This window comes from Ranitomeya variabilis, chromosome 5 (assembly GCF_051348905.1).
Source record: "Ranitomeya variabilis isolate aRanVar5 chromosome 5, aRanVar5.hap1, whole genome shotgun sequence".
Classification (NCBI taxonomy): domain Eukaryota; kingdom Metazoa; phylum Chordata; class Amphibia; order Anura; family Dendrobatidae; genus Ranitomeya; species Ranitomeya variabilis.
In genome coordinates, this window is record NC_135236.1 from 427,647,415 (window position 1) to 427,668,083 (window position 20,669).

General features: G+C 45.0%; 1 protein-coding gene across 1 annotated transcript in view; it reads left to right on the forward strand.

The window, feature by feature from the left end:
• Positions 1 to 20,669, forward strand: part of TPH2 (tryptophan hydroxylase 2) — a 530,115-nt gene that overhangs the window by 375,627 nt on the left and 133,819 nt on the right. The gene's annotated exons all lie outside the window — the stretch shown is intronic.

Here is a 20,669-nt window from a genome sequence, read left to right on the forward strand (position 1 = left end):
TTTCTGAAGCTTGCCAATCTTAATTAACTGTATAATAATAGTTGGGCATAGGGAATTGGGGGAAAGTTGTGGGGGGAGTAGGGCTGGCTCAAGTTTTTCGTGGGCCCAGGAAATGCGGACTACGTCACGGCGGTGTTGCAGGGAAAGGTAAGTATTTAAAAGTTGCAAGTGCTGTGATCCTGAGCAAGCAGGGGGGGGCCCACTCGTTCGCATTGCCACTGGCACAGGGCCCCTCAAAGTACGGCGGTGTGTTTGCATGGCGGGGGCGCCTACCACCAGCAGCGACACTTTTGCGTACTCTGAGGGGCCCTGTGCCAGTGACGTCGCCAACGAGTATGCCCCCCCACCTGATGAAGGAACCTGCACTTTCATCTGCACCTTCCTCTTTGTCCCTGTGTAAGGTGGTATAACATGCGGGAAGGGGAACCTTACTTTCAGCAGGGACAGATTCTGGCTGTGTAGAGTACAAGGGGAATGTAGTGGTCTAGGTCAATGTACCAGCAGACTCATTTAGCAGTGGCTTGGCAATGGGCAGGATGAGGAGGAAACAGATATAGGGCCAAAGAATAAAGTAGGCTACATGCAGTTCAAAATTGGTAACAGGACTAAACAGGCGGCATTGCTTTGTTCAGTGGAGTAGCAAACCCAAGAGCAGCAGACACTGTTTCAAGGGCCTAACCACACTAGTAGGCCAAATGCAGTTTAATATCTGATAGTATAGGGCGAAAGCCAGAATGTGGAAGCTCAGCTTTGTTCAGTTGAGGACAACACCAGGGAGGGGCAGACACCTTTAGTAGGCCGGAAAAGCCTATTGCATTTTTTAAAATGGTAATTTGGAGCAGAAGGTTGAAGCTCAGCTTTATTTAGTTGAGGGCAACACCAGGGAGGGGCAGAAGCCGTTAGTAGGCCCTAACCACCATTTTTTTTTTTAAAACCACTTAATGAGAGCCGGAAGGTTGAAGCTCAGCTTTATTTAGTTGAGGACAACACCAGGGAGGGGCAGAAGCCGTTAGTAGGCCCTAACCACCATTTTTTTTTTAAAAACCACTTAATGAGAGCCGGAAGGTTGAAGCTCAGCTTTATTTAGTTGAGGACAACACCAGGCAGGGGCACACAGACAGACACCTTTAGTAGGCCGGAAAAGCCTATTGCATTTTTTAAAATGGTAATTTGGAGCAGAAGGTTGAAGCTCAGCTTTATTTAGTTGAGGACAACACCAGGGAGGGGCAGAAGCCGTTAGTAGGCCCTAACCACCATTTTTTTTTTTAAAACCACTTAATGAGAGCCGGAAGGTTGAAGCTCAGCTTTATTTAGTTGAGGACAACACCAGGCAGGGGCACACAGACAGACACCTTTAGTAGGCCGGAAAAGCCTATTGCATTTTTCAAAATGGTAATTTGGAGCAGAAGGTTGAAGCTCAGCTTTATTTAGTTGAGGGCAACACCAGGCAGGGGCACACAGACAGACACCTTTAGTAGGCCGGAAAAGCCTATTGCATTTTTTAAAATGGTAATTTGGAGCAGAAGGTTGAAGCTCAGCTTTATTTAGTTGAGGACAACACCAGGCAGGGGCAGAAGCCGTTAGTAGGCCCTAACCACCATTTTTTTTTTTTAAAACCACTTAATGAGAGCCGGAAGGTTGAAGCTCAGCTTTATTTAGTTGAGGACAACACCAGGGAGGGGCAGAAGCCGTTAGTAGGCCCTAACCACCATTTTTTTTTTTTAAAACCACTTAATGAGAGCCGGAAGGTTGAAGCTCAGCTTTATTTAGTTGAGGACAACACCAGGCAGGGGCACACAGACAGACACCTTTAGTAGGCCGGAAAAGCCTATTGCATTTTTTAAAATGGTAATTTGGAGCAGAAGGTTGAAGCTCAGCTTTATTTAGTTGAGGACAACACCAGGGAGGGGCAGAAGCCGTTAGTAGGCCCTAACCACCATTTTTTTTTTAAAAACCACTTAATGAGAGCCGGAAGGTTGAAGCTCAGCTTTATTTAGTTGAGGACAACACCAGGCAGGGGCACACAGACAGACACCTTTAGTAGGCCGGAAAAGCCTATTGCATTTTTTAAAATGGTAATTTGGAGCAGAAGGTTGAAGCTCAGCTTTATTTAGTTGAGGACAACACCAGGGAGGGGCAGAAGCCGTTAGTAGGCCCTAACCACCATTTTTTTTTTTAAAACCACTTAATGAGAGCCGGAAGGTTGAAGCTCAGCTTTATTTAGTTGAGGACAACACCAGGCAGGGGCACACAGACAGACACCTTTAGTAGGCCGGAAAAGCCTATTGCATTTTTCAAAATGGTAATTTGGAGCAGAAGGTTGAAGCTCAGCTTTATTTAGTTGAGGGCAACACCAGGCAGGGGCACACAGACAGACACCTTTAGTAGGCCGGAAAAGCCTATTGCATTTTTCAAAATGGTAATTTGGAGCAGAAGGTTGAAGCTCAGCTTTATTTAGTTGAGGGCAACACCAGGGAGGGGCAGAAGCCGTTAGTAGGCCCTAACCACCATTTTTTTTTTAAAACCACTTAATGAGAGCCGGAAGGTTGAAGCTCAGCTTTATTTAGTTGAGGACAACACCAGGGAGGGGCAGAAGCCGTTAGTAGGCCCTAACCACCATTTTTTTTTTTAAAACCACTTAATGAGAGCCGGAAGGTTGAAGCTCAGCTTTATTTAGTTGAGGACAACACCAGGCAGGGGCACACAGACAGACACCTTTAGTAGGCCGGAAAAGCCTATTGCATTTTTCAAAATGGTAATTTGGAGCAGAAGGTTGAAGCTCAGCTTTATTTAGTTGAGGGCAACACCAGGCAGGGGCACACAGACAGACACCTTTAGTAGGCCGGAAAAGCCTATTGCATTTTTCAAAATGGTAATTTGGAGCAGAAGGTTGAAGCTCAGCTTTATTTAGTTGAGGGCAACACCAGGGAGGGGCAGAAGCCGTTAGTAGGCCCTAACCACCATTTTTTTTTTTTAAAACCACTTAATGAGAGCCGGAAGGTTGAAGCTCAGCTTTATTTAGTTGAGGACAACACCAGGGAGGGGCAGAAGCCGTTAGTAGGCCCTAACCACCATTTTTTTTTTTAAAACCACTTAATGAGAGCCGGAAGGTTGAAGCTCAGCTTTATTTAGTTGAGGACAACACCAGGCAGGGGCACACAGACAGACACCTTTAGTAGGCCGGAAAAGCCTATTGCATTTTTCAAAATGGTAATTTGGAGCAGAAGGTTGAAGCTCAGCTTTATTTAGTTGAGGGCAACACCAGGCAGGGGCACACAGACAGACACCTTTAGTAGGCCGGAAAAGCCTATTGCATTTTTCAAAATGGTAATTTAGAGCAGAAGGTTGAAGCTCAGCTTTATTTAGTTGAGGGCAACACCAGGCAGGGGCACACAGACAGACACCTTTAGTAGGCCGGAAAAGCCTATTGCATTTTTCAAAATGGTAATTTGGAGCAGAAGGTTGAAGCTCAGCTTTATTTAGTTGAGGGCAACACCAGGGAGGGGCAGAAGCCGTTAGTAGGCCCTAACCAAAGTTGAAGGCCAAATGCAGTTTAATTTCTGATACTATAGGCCGAAAGCCAGAAGGTGGAAGCTCCGATTTAGACAGTGGAGGACAATTTGAATTAGGGACTGCAGACAGACTTAGTAGGCTGTCCCCTGTGGACCATGCATCCACCACATTAACCCATTGCGCCGTAATGGACACGTAATCTTCCGTGGCCATGCCTACAGGTCCATGCGTCTGTTGTCAGGTGCACCTTTGTACTCACAGATTGCCAGAGTGCATGGACAATGCGGTCTTCTACATGCTGGTGGAGGGTTGGGATGGCTTTTCTCGCAAAAGAAGTGTCGACTGGTTAGCTTGTAGCGTGGTACAGCGTAGTCCATTATGGCCTTATTAATAGTAAATAAAATATATAACTAGGCTCTATGAACTTTTAAATAGGTTCCAGGGGTACACGGGCAGCATTGGTGTGGTCAGTGGAGGAGTATTGCAAGTAGGGGCTGCAGACAGGCTATCAAAGGCCTAAAATAACAAACAGTAGGCAGTCATGGCAGTTTTACATCGGTTACATGGATACACAGGCAGGCACTCCAGGCAGCATTGTGGTCAGTGGAGGAGTATTGCAAGTAGGGGCCGCAGACAGGCTATCAAAGGCCTAAAATAACAAACAATAGGCTCATGGCAGTTTTACAGCGGTTACATGGATACACGGGCAGGCAGCTTGGTGGTCAGTGGAGGAGTATTTAAAGTAGGGACCGCAGACAGGCTATCAAAGGCCTAACATAACAAACAATAGGCTCATGGCAGTTTTACAGCGGTTACATGGATACACGGGCAGGCAGCTTGGTGGTCAGTGGAGGAGTATTTAAAGTAGGGACCGCAGACAGGCTTCAAAGGCCTAACATAAGAAAATGGGCTGGCTGTAGGCACTTAATAATTGGTTCCAGGGGTACACGGGCAGCAGTGGTCTGGTCAGTGGAGGACTAGTGGAAGGAGGGACCGCAGACAGGCTTCAAAGGCCTAAAATAACAAACAATAGGCTCATGGCAGTTTTACAGCGGTTACATGGATACACGGGCAGGCAGCTTGGTGGTCAGTGGAGGAGTATTTAAAGTAGGGACCGCAGACAGGCTTCAAAGGCCTAACATAAGAAAATGGGCTGGCTGTAGGCACTTTATAATTGGTTCCAGGGGTACACGGGCAGCAGTGGTCTGGTCAGTGGAGGAGTATTTAAAGTAGGGACCGCAGACAGGCTATCAAAGGCCTAAAATAACAAACAATAGGCTTATGGCAGTTTTACAGCGGTTACATGGATACACGGGCAGGCAGCTTGGTGGTCAGTGGAGGAGTATTTAAAGTAGGGACCGCAGACAGGCTTCAAAGGCCTAACATAAGAAAATGGGCTGGCTGTAGGCACTTTATAATTGGTTCCAGGGGTACACGGGCAGCAGTGGTCTGGTCAGTGGAGGAGTATTTAAAGTAGGGACCGCAGACAGGCTATCAAAGGCCTAAAATAACAAACAATAGGCTTATGGCAGTTTTACAGCGGTTACATGGATACACGGGCAGGCAGCTTGGTGGTCAGTGGAGGAGTATTTAAAGTAGGGACCGCAGACAGGCTTCAAAGGCCTAACATAAGAAAATGGGCTGGCTGTAGGCACTTTATAATTGGTTCCAGGGGTACACGGGCAGCAGTGGTCTGGTCAGTGGAGGAGTATTTAAAGTAGGGACCGCAGACAGGCTATCAAAGGCCTAAAATAACAAACAATAGGCTTATGGCAGTTTTACAGCGGTTACATGGATACACGGGCAGGCAGCTTGGTGGTCAGTGGAGGAGTATTTAAAGTAGGGACCGCAGACAGGCTTCAAAGGCCTAACATAAGAAAATGGGCTGGCTGTAGGCACTTAATAATTGGTTCCAGGGGTACACGGGCAGCAGTGGTCTGGTCAGTGGAGGACTAGTGGAAGGAGGGACCGCAGACAGGCTTCAAAGGCCTAAAATAACAAACAATAGGCTCATGGCAGTTTTACAGCGGTTACATGGATACACGGGCAGGCAGCTTGGTGGTCAGTGGAGGAGTATTTAAAGTAGGGACCGCAGACAGGCTTCAAAGGCCTAACATAAGAAAATGGGCTGGCTGTAGGCACTTTATAATTGGTTCCAGGGGTACACGGGCAGCAGTGGTCTGGTCAGTGGAGGACTAGTGGAAGGAGGGACCGCAGACAGGCTTCAAAGGCCTAAAATAACAAACAATAGGCTCATGGCAGCTTTACAGCGGTTACATGGATACACAGGCAGCTTGGTGGTGAGTGGAGGAGTAGTGCAAGGAGTGTCTGTCCCAGTACTCCCAAAATATAAATAGATGTTAATGTCTCGCAAAACAACCACAACAAAAAAAAAGGTGGCATACTTAGGTACAGGGGTGGGCTCATCTACTGAGTTTCTGACATAGTAATTTGGCAGTAACTATTTAATGGTGCCAATATAGGACACAGACACAGACTACTTTAAGTTGCATCATAGATGTCTACAAATTTGTATTGTCAGTGCCAGACATTGAATGATGTCAGCGAATAGACTAAAGATTGGTGGAGCTGTGCGACATAATTTTGGACGTGGTAGAGCACATTTTGAGCTGGGGTAGGGGGGAACTCTCTTGAGGCCGGCGGGACCGCCCCAGGGCCCCTCATGTTACAACGGTGTGTCTGACGTTGGGTGCGCACCACCACCGCCAGAGACACTACATTGTACTATGAGGGACCCAGTAGCAATGCCGTCAACCAAAAGCGAGCACACCCACCTCTTCAGACAAACAGCAGTCTCACGGGTGCTTGCGCCAAGTCGCGATACCACGGCCCCGTGTGGGGAGTTTTGCCATTTAGGGAGGTGTAAACATGTCGTATGCTGTACAATCAGCTGCAGCAAATTAGACATTAGAAAAGTAATTCACAGGCAAGAGCTTTTCATAGGAAAGCTAGGTGTCGGCCGGGCAAGGTGGGGCAAAAGATTTCGAAATCCAGTTGTGGTTCATTTTAATGAATGTTAGATCGTCAACATTTTGGGTAGCCAGACGAGTCCTTTATATCGGTTAATATTGAACCTGCAGCACTGAATACTCTTTCTGATAGGACACTTGCTGCCGGGCAAGCAAGCTCCTGCAATGCATATTCTGCCAATTCTGGCCAGGTGTCTAATTTGGAGGCCCAGTAATCAAATGGGAATGACGGTTGAGGGAGAACATCGATAAGGGATGAAAAATAGTTAGTAACCATACTGGACAAATGTTGTCTCCTGTCACTTTCAATTGATGCAGCAGTACCTGTCCTGTCTGCGGTCATAGCAAAATCACTCCACAACCTGGTCAGAAAACCCCTCTGTCCAACGCCACTTCTGATGTGTGCACCCCTAACACTCCTAGTCTGCTGCCCCCTGGAGCTCGTGTGAGAACGATCACGTGCGCTGTGTGCTGGGAATGCCTGAAGCAAACGGTCAACAAGAGTTGATTGTTTGGTTGCTAATATTAGTTCCAAGTTCTCATGTGGCATAATATTTTGCAATTTGCCTTTATAGCGTGGATCAAGGAGGCAGGCCAACCAGTAATCGTCATCGTTCATCATTTTCGTAATGCGTGTGTCCCTTTTTAGGATACGTAAGGCATAATCCGCCATGTGGGCCAAAGTTCCAGTTGTCAAATCTCCGGTTGTGATTGGTTGAGGGGCAGTTGCAGGCAAATCTACGTCACTTGTGTCCCTCAAAAAACCAGAACCCGGCCGTGACACGCAACCAATTTCCTGTGCCCCCGGGAAAGGTTCGGCATTAAAAATATACTCATCCCCATCATCCTCCTCGTCCTCCACCTCCTCTTCGCCCGCTACCTCGTCCTGTACACTGCCCTGACCAGACAATGGCTGACTGTCATCAAGGCTTTCCTCTTCCTCTGGTGCAGACGCCTGCTCCTTTATGTGCGTCAAACTTTGCATCAGCAGACGCATTAGGGGGATGCTCATGCTTATTACGGCGTTGTCTGCACTAACCAGCCGTGTGCATTCCTCAAAACACTGAAGGACTTGACACATGTCTTGTATCTTAGACCACTGCACACCTGACAACTCCATGTCTGCCATCCTACTGCCTGCCCGTGTATCCTCCCACAAATAAATAACAGCACGCCTCTGTTCGCACAGTCTCTGAAGCATGTGCAGTGTTGAGTTCCACCTTGTTGCAACGTCTATGATTAGGCGATGCTGGGGAAGGTTCAAAGACCGCTGATAGGTCTGCATACGGCTGGCGTGTACAGGCGAACGTCGGATATGTGAGCAAAGTGCACGCACTTTGAGGAGCAGGTCGGAGAACCCAGGATAAGTTTTCAATAAGCACTGCACCACCAGGTTTAAGGTGTGAGCCAGGCAAGGAATGTGTTTCAGTTGGGAAAGGGAGATGGCAGCCATGAAATTCCTTCCGTTATCACTCACTACCTTGCCTGCCTCAAGATCTACTGTGCCCAGCCACGACTGTGTTTCTTGTTGCAAGAACTCGGACAGAACTTCCGCGGTGTGTCTGTTGTCGCCCAAGCACTTCATAGCCAATACAGCCTGCTGACGCTTGGCAGTAGCTGGCCCATAATGGGACAACTGGTGTGCAACAGTGTCATCTGCCGATGGAGTGGTTGGCAGACTGCGTTCTGTGGAAGAGCTGTAGCTTCTGCAGGAGGACGAGGAGGAGGAGGAGGAGGGGGTGCGAACGCCTACAGCCAACTGTTTCCTAGACCGTGGGCTAGGCACAACTGTCCCTAAATTGATGTCGCCTGTGGACCCTGCATCCACCACATTCACCCAGTGTGCCGTGATGGACACATAACGTCCCTGGCCATGCCTACTGGTCCATGCATCTGTAGTCAGGTGCACCTTTGTACTCACAGATTGCCTGAGTGCATGGACGATGCGCTGTTTAACATGCTGGTGCAGGGCTGGGATGGCTTTTCTGGAAAAAAAGTGTCGACTGGGTAGCTCGTATCGTGGTTCAGCGTACTCCATCAGGGCTTTGAAAGCTTCGCTTTCAACTAACCGGTAGGGCATCATCTCTAACGAGATTAGTCTAGCTATGTGGGCGTTAAAACCCTGTGTACGCGGATGCGAGGATAAGTACTTCCTTTTTCTAACCAGAGTCTCATGTAGGGTGAGCTGGACTGGAGAGCTGGAGATCGTGGAACTTTCGGGTGTGCCGGTGTACATGGCAGACTGAGAGACGGTTGGAGACGGTATTGTTTCCGCCGGTGCCCTAGATGCAATATTTCCTCCTACAAAACTGGTGATTCCCTGACCCTGACTGCTTTTGGCTGGCAAAGAAACCTGCACAGATACTGCCGGTGGTGCGGAAAATGGTGGCCTTACAGTGACGGAAGGGATGTTGCGTTGCTGACTAGCTTCATTGGCCGAGGGTGCTACAACCTTGAGGGACGTTTGGTAGTTAGTCCAGGCTTGAAAATGCATGGTGGTTAAGTGTCTATGCATGCAACTAGTATTTAGACTTTTCAGATTCTGACCTCTGCTTAAGCTAGTTGAACATTTTTGACAGATGACTTTGCGCTGATCAGTTGGATGTTGTTTAAAAAAATGCCAGACTGCACTCTTCCTAGACTCGGATCCCTTTTCAGGGATTGCAGACTGAGCTTTAACCGGATGGCAACGCTGTGCTCCAACAGGTTTTGGCTTTGACACGCGTTTTGGGCCAGATACGGGCCCGGCAGATGGAACCTGTTGCGATGTTGATGCCTGCTGCGGCCCCTCCTCCACCTCCGCTTCTGAACTACTGCCGCCTGCACCCTGTTCCCCCAATGGCTGCCAATCGGGGTCAATAACTGGGTCATCTATTACCTCCTCTTCGAGCTCGTGTGCAACTTCGTCTGTGTCACTGTGTCGGTCGGTGGTATAGCGTTCGTGGCGGGGCAACATAGTCTCATCAGGGTCTGATTGTGGATCTGTACCCTGAGAGGGCAATGTGGTGGTCTGAGTCAAAGGAGCAGCATAGTACTCTGGCTGTGGCTGTGCATCAGTGCACTCCATGTCAGAATATACTTGTAATGGGCATGGCCTGTTAAATGTTTCACTTTCTAAGCCAGGGACGGTATGTGTAAAGAGCTCCATGGAGTGACCCGTTGTGTCGCCTGCTGCATCCTTCTCTCTTGTTGTAGTTTTTGCTGAGGAGGACAAGGAAGCGACTTGTCCCTGACCGTGAACATCCACAAGCGACGCGCTGCTTTTACATTTACCAGTTTCGGAAGAGGAGGCAAAAGAGCTAGAGGCTGAGTCTGCAATGTAAGCCAAAACTTGCTGTTGCTGCTCCGCCTTTAAAAGCGGTTTTCCTACTCCCAGAAAAGAGAGCGTTCGAGGCCTTGTGTAGCCTGACGACGAAACTGGCTCCACAGCTCCAGACTTAGGTGGAATATTTTTATCCCCACGACCACCTGATGCTCCACTACCACTACCATCATTACCAGCTGACAATGAACGCCCACGACGACCTCTTGCACCAGACTTCCTCATTGTTTTAAAATCTTAACCAAAGTAACTTTATTTGTTGCTGTCAAACAACTTACACGGTGAGCTATAACTTCAGTATGATTTCAATATCCCTTAACAGGTTGGTGAGACCACAAGGAAAATCAGGCACAATGTTACACACTCTGTTTTCTGTGGCACAAAATCACAGAGATGACACACACGCAGGACTGTCACTCAAGCACTAATGTCAATATTAATCTCCCACCTAATTTATTTATTTTTTTTTCTCAGGGAGACTTTAGAAACCAAATAATATTAAAAAAAAAAAAAAAAAAAAGGCTTTCTATGGCCCACAATTAGAGAGAGAGAGGTGGCACACCCAGGAGTCAAGACTGGCGCACAAGCTGAAAGGGCAATATTACTCTCCCACTGTTTTTTTAAGTTTTTTTTTTATTTCAGGGAGACTTTAGAAACCAAATAATATTAAAAAAACAAAAAAAAAAAAATAGCCTTTCTATGGCCCACTGAATGAGAGACAGAGGTGGCACACCCAGGAGTCAAGACTGGCACACAAGCTGAAAGGGCAATATTACTCTCCCACTGTTTTTTTATGTTTTTTTTTTTTTTTAAGGGAGACTTTAGAAACCCAATAATATTTTTTTAAAAAAATAAATAGGCTTTCTATGGCCCACTGAATGAGAGGGAGAGAGGTGGCACACCCAGGAGTCAAGACTGGCACACAAGCTGAAAGGGCAATATTACTCTCCCACTGTTTTTTTATGTTTTTTTTTTTTTTTTCAGGGAGACTTTAGAAACCAAATAATAAGAAAAAAAATAAATAAATAAATAGGCTTTCTATAGCCCACTGAATGAGAGATAGCACACACAGCAGTGGCACACAAGCCCTGACTGAGGCCAATATTTTTCTCCCACTGATTGATGTAGTGTTTTTGTGTTGAGGTAGATTTTAGAACACAAATCAAGGAAAAAAAAAAAAAATGCTTTCTATGGCCCACTGAATGAGAGAGAGGTGGCACACCCAGGAGTCAAGACTGGCACACAAGCTGAAAGGGCAATATTACTCTCCCACTGTTTTTTTATGTATTTTTTGTTTTTTAAGGGAGACTTTAGAAACCCAATAATATTTAAAAAAAAAAATAAATAGGCTTTCTATGGCCCACTGAATGAGAGGGAGAGAGGTGGCACACCCAGGAGTCAAGACTGGCACACAAGCTGAAAGGGCAATATTACTCTCCCACTGTTTTTTTATGTTTTTTTTTTTTTTTTCAGGGAGACTTTAGAAACCAAATAATATTAAAAAAACCAAAAAAAAAAAATAGCCTTTCTATGGCCCACTGAATGAGAGAGAGAGGTGGCACACCCAGGAGTCAAGACTGGCACACAAGCTGAAAGGGCAATATTACTCTCCCACTGTTTTTTAGGTATTTTTTTTTTTTCAGGGAGACTTTAGAAACCAAATAATATAAAAAAAAAAAAATAAATAAATAAATAGGCTTTCTATAGCCCACTGAATGAGAGATAGCACACACAGCAGTGGCACACAAGCCCTGACTGAGGCCAATATTTTTCTCCCACTGATTGATGTAGTGTTTTTGTGTTGAGGTAGAATTTAGAACACAAATCACGGAAAAAATAAATAGGCTTTCTATGGCCCACTGAATGAGAGAGAGGTGGCACACCCAGGAGTCAAGACTGGCACACAAGCTGAAAGGGCAATATTACTCTCCCACTGTTTTTTTATGTATTTTTTGTTTTTTAAGGGAGACTTTAGAAACCCAATAATATTTAAAAAAAAAAATAAATAGGCTTTCTATGGCCCACTGAATGAGAGGGAGAGAGGTGGCACACCCAGGAGTCAAGACTGGCACACAAGCTGAAAGGGCAATATTACTCTCCCACTGTTTTTTTAGGTTTTTGTTTTTTTTTCAGGGAGACTTTAGAAACCAAATAATATTAAAAAAAAAAAAAAAAAAATAGGCTTGCTATAGCCCACTGAATGAGAGATAGCACACACAGCAGTGGCACACAAGCCCTGACTGAGGCCAATATTTTTCTCCCACTGATTGATGTAGTGTTTTTGTGTTGAGGTAGAATTTAGAACACAAATCACGGAAAAAATAAATAGGCTTTCTATGGCCCACTGAATGAAAGGGAGAGAGGTGGCACACCCAGGAGTCAAGACTGGCACACAAGCTGAAAGGGCAATATTACTCTCCCACTGTTTTTTTATGTATTTTTTGTTTTTTAAGGGAGACTTTAGAAACCCAATAATATTTAAAAAAAAAAATAAATAGGCTTTCTATGGCCCACTGAATGAGAGGGAGAGAGGTGGCACACCCAGGAGTCAAGACTGGCACACAAGCTGAAAGGGCAATATTACTCTCCCACTGTTTTTTTAGTTTTTTTTTTTTTTTTCAGGGAGACTTTAGAAACCAAATAATATTAAAAAAAAAAAAATAAAAATAGGCTTGCTATAGCCCACTGAATGAGAGATAGCACACACAGCAGTGGCACACAAGCCCTGACTGAGGCCAATATTTTTCTCCCACTGATTGATGTAGTGTTTTTGTGTTGAGGTAGATTTTAGAACACAAATCACGGAAAAAATAAATAGGCTTTCTATGGCCCACTCAGTGAGAGATGGCACACACAGGGATGGCACTGTAGCAGAAATGCCAATCTTAATCTCCCACAAAAAAAAAACAAAACAAAAAAAAAAACTGTCCTACAATTACTATCTCCCTGCAGTAATGTAAGCCAGGTATGGCAGGCAGCAATAGGAGTGGACTGATGCACAAATTAAATAAAAAGTGTGGACAAACAAAAAAGATAGCTGTGCAGAAAGGAAGGAACAAGAGGATATGTGCTTTGAAAAAAGCAGTTGGTTTCCACAGTGGCGTACACACAGCAATACAGCTATCACGGAGCCTTCTAGGGCAGCCCAATGAGCTACAGCGCTGAGGGAAAAAAAAAAAAAAAATAGCTTCCACAGTCCCTGCACACCGAAGGTGGTGTTGGACAGTGGAAATCGCTGCAGCACAAGCGGTTTGGTGGTTAGTGGACCCTGCCTAACGCTCTCCCTGCTTCTGACGAAGCGGCAGCAACCTGTCCCTAAGCTCAGATCAGCAGCAGTAAGATGGCGGTCGGCGGGAACGCCCCTTTATAGCCCCTGTGACGCCGCAGACAGCAAGCCAATCACTGCAATGCCCTTCTCTAAGATGGTGGGGACCAGGATCTATGTCATCACGCTGCCCACACTCTGCGTTCACCTTCATTGGCTGAGAAATGGCGCTTTTCGCGTCATTGAAACGCGACTTTGGCGCGAAAGTCGCGTACCGCATGGCCGACAAGCACAGGGGTCGGATCGGATTTCATGAGACGCCGACTTAGCCAAAAGTCGGCGACTTTTGAAAATGATCGACCCGTTTCGCTCAACCCTACTGGCCACCAAGTCTCTAGTACCAAATATTCCAGGATGACCAGCCAACACAGAAGAATGGACCTCGGAGATGACTCTACTGGTCCAATCATCCGGAACAAACAGTCTTTCTGGTGGACAACGATCCGGTTTATCCACCTGAAACTCCTGCAATGCACGTCGCAAGTCTGGGGATACGGCGGACAATATTACCCCATCCCTAAGGATACCAGTAGGCCCAGAGTCTCCAGGAGAGTCAGGCACAAAACTCCTGGAAAGAGCATCTGCCTTCACATTCTTTGAACCTGGCAGGTATGAAACCACGAAATTGAAACGAGAAAAAAACAACGACCAACGAGCCTGTCTAGGATTCAAACGCCTGGCAGACTCAAGGTAAATGAGATTCTTGTGATCAGTCAAGACCACCACACGATGTTTAGCACCCTCAAGCCAATGACGCCACTCCTCAAATGCCCACTTCATGGCCAAAAGCTCCCGATTACCCACATCATAATTGCGCTCGGCGGGCGAGAATTTTCTAGAGAAGAATGCACATGGCTTCATCACCGAGCCATTAGAACTTCTCTGTGACAAAACCGCCCCCGCTCCAATCTCGGAAGCATCAACCTCAACCTGAAAAGGAAGTGAAACATCTGGTTGACACAACACAGGAGCAGAAGAAAACCGGCGCTTAAGTTCCTGAAAGGCCTCCACGGCCGCAGGAGACCAATCAGCAACATCAGCACCCTTTTTAGTCAAATCAGTCAAAGGTTTGACAATACTGGAAAAATTAGCAATGAACCGACGATAAAAATTAGCAAACCCCAAGAACTTCTGAAGGCTCTTAACAGATGTAGGTTGTGTCCAGTCACAAATAGCCTGAACCTTGACGGGATCCATCTCAATAGTAGAAGGAGAAAAAATGTACCCCAAAAAAGAAATCTTCTGGACTCCGAAGAGACACTTTGAACCCTTCACAAACAGAGAATTGGCCCGCAGAACCTGAAACACCTTCCTGACCTGTAGAACATGAGACTCCCAGTCATCAGAAAACACCAAAATATCATCCAAATACACAATCATAAACTTATCCAGATATTCACGGAAAATATTGTGCATAAAGGACTGAAAGACTGACGGAGCATTGGAGAGTCCAAAAGGCATTACCAAATACTCAAAATGGCCCTCAGGCGTATTAAATGCGGTTTTCCACTCATCACCCTGTTTTATCCGCACCAGATTATACGCACCGCGAAGATCTATCTTAGTGAACCACCTAGCCCCCTTAATGTGAGCAAACAAATCAGTTAATAATGGCAATGGATACTGGTATTTGACTGTAATCTTATTCAGAAGGCGATAATCTATACAAGGCCTCAGGGAACCATCTTTTTTTGCCACGAAAAAGAAACCTGCTCCCAGAGGGGACGAAGATGGACGAATATGTCCCTTTTCCAAGGACTCCTTAATATAATTCCGCATAGCAGTATGCTCTGGCAGTGACAGATTAAATAAACGACCCTTAGGGAACTTACTGCCAGGAATCAATTCTATAGCACAGTCACACTCTCTATGAGGAGGGAGCGAATTGAGCTTAGGCTCCTCAAAAACATCCCTATAGTCAGACAAAAACGCAGGGATCTCAGAAGGAGTAGATGAAGCGATTGAAATCGGAGGTGCATCATCATGAACCCCCTGACATCCCCAGCTTAGCACAGACATTGTTTTCCAGTCCAGGACAGGATTATGAGTTTGTAACCATGGCAGACCAAGCACTAGTACATCATGTAAATTATACAGTACAAGGAAGCGAATCACCTCCTGATGAACGGGAGTCATGCGCATGGTCACTTGTGTCCAATACTGCGGTTTATTCATAGCCAATGGTGTAGAGTCAATTCCCTTCAGAGGAATAGGAACTTCCAGAGGCTCCAGACTAAAACCGCAGCGTTTAGCAAATGACCAATCCATAAGACTCAGGGCAGCGCCCGAATCCACATAGGCATCGACGGAAATGGAAGACAGTGAAAAAATCAGAGTCACAGACAAAATGAACTTAGGCTGCAGAGTACCAATGGCAAAAGATTTATCAACCCTTTTTGTGCGTTTAGAGCATGCTGATATAACATGAGCTGAATCACCACAATAAAAACACAATCCATTTTTCCGCCTATAATTTTGCCGTTCACTTCTGGACTGAATTCTATCACATTGCATAGTCTTAGGTGCCTGTTCAGAAGACACCGCCAACTGGTGCACGGGTTTGCGCTCCCGTAAACGCCGATCAATCTGAATGGCCATAGCCATAGACTCATTCAGACCTGTAGGCGTAGGGAACCCCACCATAATATCCTTAATGGCCTCAGAAAGACCATTTCTGAAGTTTGCAGCCAGGGCGCACTCATTCCACTGAGTAAGCACCGACCATTTCTGAAATTTTTGACAATATATTTCCGCTTCATCATGCCCCTGAGAGAGGGCTAATAAAGCCTTTTCAGTCTGAATCTCTAGGTTAGGTTCCTCATAGAGCAATCCCAATGCCAGAAAAAACGCATCCACACTGAGCAATGCAGGATCCCCTGGTGCCAATGCAAATGCCCAATTCTGAGGGTCGCCCCGCAGGAAAGATATTACAATCTTGACCTGTTGAGCAGGGTCTCCAGAGGAGCGAGATTTTAAAGAAAGAAACAATTTACAATTGTTCCTGAAATTCAGGAAGGTAGATCTATCTCCAGAAAAGAACTCTGGAATAGGAATTCTAGGTTCAGACATGGGAGTGTGAACAACAAAATCCTGTATGTTTTGAACTTTTGCTGCGAGATTACTCAGGCTGGAAGCCAAACTCTGGACATCCATGTTAAACAGCTAAGATCAGAGCCATTCAAGGGTTAAGAGGAGGTAAGATGCAGCTAGACAGCAATTAAGGGCTAGGCAGCAAAACTCTGAAGGGAAAAAAAAAAAAAAAAAAATTTCCCTTAAACACTTCTTTTTCTCCTGCTTCAGCCCAAACAATTAACACTTTGTGGCCGGCTATACTGTCATGAATCCCCAATGGCTAGGGATAGCACAGGACAAGCAAAGTACAAATAGATAACGAACGAGCTCTAGGGTGATGGAACCTGGGCTGACCGCTGCCCTACGCCTGACAAACGCAACTAGAGATAGCCAGGGAGCGTGCCTACGTTGGTTCTAGACGCCACGCACCAGCCTAAGAGCTAACTAGTACTGCAGAGAAAATAAAGACCTCACTTGCCTCCAGAGGAATGAACCCCAAAAGATATAGTTGCCCCCTCACATGTATTGACGGTGAAATGAGAGGAAGGCACACACATAGAGATGATATATATAGTTTTAGCAAATTGAGGCCCGCTGTAAACTAGAAAGCAGAACGATACAAAAGGGGACTGAGCGGTCAGCAAAAAACCCTAATCAAAAAACCATCCTGAGATTACAAGAACCCATGTGCCAACTCATGGCACATGGGGAGAACCTCAGTCCACTAGAGCTACCAGCTAGCATAGAGACATAATAAGCAAGCTGGACAAAAAAACCAAACAACTGAAAATCAGCACTTAGCTTATCCTGAAAGATCTGGGAGCAGGTAGGCAGGAACCAAACAGAGCACATCTGAATACATTGATAGCCGGCAAGGGAATGACAGAAAGGCCAGGTAAAATAGGAAACACCCAGCCTCTGATGGACAGGTGGAAACCAAAGGCCGCAACCCACCAAAGTCACCCAGTACCAGCAGTAACCACCAGAGGGAGCCCACAAACAGAATCCACAACACCTAACAATATGACAGTGAATACTCTACGAGTGAATATTTTTAGTACTCTATAGCAATACCGTATATCTTGGGGTGTCCACATTGAACAAAGCTTTTTATTAGAAGAATGTCCTGGTCACCAGGTCAACATCCCTATGGATCCCTAGGATCCCTAGGGTTAGGGTTAGGGTTAGGGGGGGTAGGGTTAGGGTTTGGATCCCTTTATCACCTTGATGGTGGGGGGTGGCTTATCAGTGACCTGGTGACCAGGACATTCTTCTAATAAAAAGCTACCCCTAACCCTAACCCAAACCCTAGGGATCCAAACCCTACCCCTAACACTAACCCTAACCTTAGGAATCCTAACCCTAACCCTAACCCTAACCCTAGGGATCCTAACCCTAACCCTATCCCTAACCCTAGCTATTTCTATTTATAGTGGGTTTTCTAGTTGATTTTGATGATTGGCAGCTGTCACACACTTCTCAGCATGCGTTTCAAAAACACAAACGCATGAAAAAACGCATGTAAACGCGTCAAAACGCCGCGTTTTTTTACTGCATGCAAAAACGCATGCGTCTAAAAAACGCAGCGTTTGCACGCGTTTACATGCGTTTTTCACCACCTGCGTTTTTTTTTTAAACGCTGCGTTTTTAAACGCAAATGTGAAACCAGCCTAACATTGAAAAGGCTATTAAAAGCATGCTGATTGTCTATGTAGCCAGTTGGCAACATTTACAGCCACTGGTCGGTCAACGTGAATGAGCTCTAAAATTGCATCTACACTGGATGATAATCTGGAATGAGCAATCATAGCAATGATTGTTTCCCGATTATCGGCCTGTCCAAAAAAGGCTGAAAATCATATTTTAAGCTATGCTTAAAAATCATCATTAGCAACAGCACATGATCCTGTGTAAAAAGAAAATATGATGTGTAGAACAATGATATATTAGGTACACAAAACTAAAGTGTTATTGATCATTCTGTGCCATGGAAGGTTGGTCTAAACAAACTAAAATGACTGCCAATTAGTGTACATGTAACCAATCGTCTGCGATCGACCAGTGTATGCAAGCACTAAATTTCACTTTATAAATATGAATGACTACAATCAAATACAAAAAGCGACATAGTATTCATTAATGTATATACTTTCTATTATTCAAGCTTTTATGAGACCTAGTATTTAGGTTAGTATTCATTCAGTCATCATCCCACTTTATTAACCCTTTCAATAGCCGCAATTTGCATGAAAGCTGTTTTTTTGTGATGCACCTTCAAAAATGTCTTCAACTTATGAAAGGTTCCTAATTTCATCTTTATTTGTGTCTGATGTATATTTTTTAATAGGATTTTTGGAATTCTCTTGATATACAGCCCACATATTGTAGGTGGCATTCTTTATTAGTCACCAAATAAGTAACATAAAAATAATTTAAATTCATGTAGGAATGGATCAGATATTAGACAATCTTATCCATTGATACAAAGTTCTGTGCTTTTTACAAATATGTGTACATTTGGATTTGCCACAATTACCGTATTTTTCGCTTAATAAGACGCACCTTATTATAAGATGCACCTAGGTTTTAGATGAGACAAATAAGAAAAAAAATATTTTGAGCTAAATAGTGTGCAAAAACCTTTAACTAAATAACAAAATATTATTTTAACGTAGTAGAATTTTATGTTATGGGGGATCTGCAGGATACACACTTATTGGGGGATCTGCAGATGACGCACTCTTATGGGGATCTGTGGTGACGCACTGTTATGGGGATCTGTGGTGAGGCAGTGTTATGGGGAATATGCATGGTACACAATTATTGGGGGGATCTGCAGATGACGCACTCTTATGGGGGATCTGTTACACCAAATATGGCTACAACCCCCATCATCCATCAGAATATACCCATTGGTACAGTATATTCTGAAGGATGATGGGGGTTGTGCTTTCCTTCAATGTGTGCTCACCTCTCCCAAGGATCTCAGACTAGTGTAAATAAGAAGTGTTACACTATACATTGTGCAGGGATAGATATCTGATTGGTGGAGGCAGCTCATCAACAGTTCCCACCACCAATCAATATCTATCCCTGCAGAGGAGGAGGAGAATCACTCTTCTCTCCCTCCTCTGCTTTAGGTCTCCATGTGCAATGTAGCCCAGAATTCTGCCTGCTGCCAGCTATTTGCCATAACTACTGCATCGCAAGCACAGATCGAGAGCTCAATGACCGAGAGCTCCATCTGCGCATGCACTGGTTCGGCCGCCATTTTCCTGAAGTCCTGTGCGGTAGACACAGGCACTCAGTCTGACAACCAGAAACTCGCAGCTTGATACCGGAAGTGCAATGGCGCCGGCCTGCACTATGCCGCCCGCATACAGCCGAACATCGCCGATAACCGCGCCGAACACCGCCAACACCCCCAGCTCCAGCCTGCTGCATTGCCCCACCGGTGACCCTGTCTTCTACCAGTCTGCTCCACAGCCGCCGCCAGCACCATATTTTTTTCACTTTTTTCCACTATTCTGATTGTAAGACGAACCCCCATTTCCCCCCCAATTTGAGGGAAATAAAAGTGCATCTTACAGCGCGAAAAATATAGTTTGTGATCCTGTAGTAGGCAGCCAAGTAGAACTCTGGATTTAGTCCCAGTAACTATTTAGTGATATTATGCTACTGATGTTAGTGGATCTCTGAGATATAAACTTACATCCTGCTCCCAGAATGTATGTTACCTGTTTATACCCAGATAACATCAGAAGATGCCTTTAAAAAAAACAATTGGTCAGCAGGTTGTACTACGCTGTATAATAAGCATCGATTGTTCATTACAATTGTTCAACTTTTTGGGAGCAATAACTGTTCACAAGAATGGGTGTGGGACACCTACAGATACTTTGCCTAAAAGTGATGACTCGTTTATTCACATTGGTGGGGATAATCCGTACTACTACTGCAAATTCTGTTCATCCAGAGATATTCACTTACTGATAGATTCTGTACCACGATACGGTTAACAGCTATCTGCATGAAAAATGGCATTTCTGCTCATTGGTTTTCTAGATATAGTACATGTAATATTTCCTGATACATTATTACCTGTTAGTGAAATGTCAAAGAAAGGTTTTGTCAACCTCACTACTTGGTGTGTAAATAACAAGTTGCCATTTTTAACCCCTTAGTGACCGGGCCAAATTTTTGAAATCAGACCACTGTCACTTTATGTGGTAATAACTCTGGATTTCTTCAACATATCCCATTGGTTAGGAGATTTTTTGTTGTGACACATTGTACTTTATGACCATTGTAAATTAAGGTCGATATGTTTTGTGTTTATTTATAAAAATATCAGAAATTTTACAAAAATGTAAAAAAAATTGCAATTTTCAAACTTGAATGATTATCCCTATAAACCAGACAGTCATACCATAGAAGAACATTAATA